We start from the raw sequence: 1173 nt of genomic DNA, 5'->3' as shown, positions 1-1173 counted from the left end.
AATAGATTTATTAATATAGGATGCTTATAAGCAATGCAAGGAAGCAGGCAAGGGAGTTCTGCCCCAAGGATTAAGTGGGCCACAATTTTATAATCAAAGGAAAGTGGGGAAGGAGGAAAAAACCCTTTTCTCTGAGTAGACCTCAGACTTACATTACTAGCTCCTACTCATGTAGGGCAGGAGCGTGTCAGACCCTATGAGGTCAAACTAGGATTATCATAGAGCTTATTCAAATCAGTAGAGAAGTGGTGAAATTTTTCTTTCACCATATGGCTTTATTGTAAAACTGTTCCTTTTTAAAAATCAAAGATTTTTATTCTGTCTGTCTTGGAAATGAAACTAAAAATTTTGGTAATTAAGAAAATAATGATTCTACAGTTTTTACCTGGATTACTAAAGAGTAAGGCAGAACAAATATTTCAACAAAAACTGAGAGTGAAAAATAATAAACAACCCAGACTTAAAATGGAAGAGAGATATGATTAAAAGGGGAGCAGAGACAAGGTATGGAGGAATTGATATTGAAACAGAGCAAGACTTTATGGTCTTTCACCATCCCCCCTCCCCTCCCCGCTCATGTCCTCAGCTTGCCTTTTGCCTGTGGAAAAATTTTAGTCAAAAATAAGTTTACACAGAGAAAAACAAGAAAATGCAGGAATAAAGGAAAAGAGTCCAACAAGAATAAGTAATTTAGTTTAGTCATTAAGCAAAGTTAAAGTCTTTTAATTCCTCCTCAAGAGCTATAAATAAATTCTGAACACACCCTCTGAGCTAGATACTGAAACTTTCAACACGTGAAAGAAGTTAACTACTTGATGGCCAGACTATAGCCAAGACATAATCTGACATAATTCTGGGAATTTGCCTCAAGGAAATGGGAACAAACCAACCCTGAAGATTAAGACTAACTCTACTTAAAACCATCACTTCATGGCAAATAGATGGGGAAACAGTGGAAACTGGTTGACTTTGTTTTGGGGGGCTCCAAAGTCACTGCAGATGGTGATTGCAGCCATGAAATTAAAAGATACTTACTTCTTGGAAGGAAAGTTATGACCAACCTAGATAGCATATTCAAAAGCAGAGACATTACTTTGTCAACAAAGGTCCATCTAGTCAAGGTTATGGTTTTTCCAGTGGTCATGTATGGATGTGAGAGTTGGACTGTGGAGA

The sequence above is a fragment of the Bison bison genome, unplaced genomic scaffold (genome assembly GCF_000754665.1).
Source record: "Bison bison bison isolate TAMUID 2011002044 unplaced genomic scaffold, Bison_UMD1.0 scf7180017852709, whole genome shotgun sequence".
NCBI classification, from domain to species: Eukaryota; Metazoa; Chordata; class Mammalia; order Artiodactyla; family Bovidae; genus Bison; species Bison bison.
Note: the sequence above shows the minus strand (reverse complement) of the source record.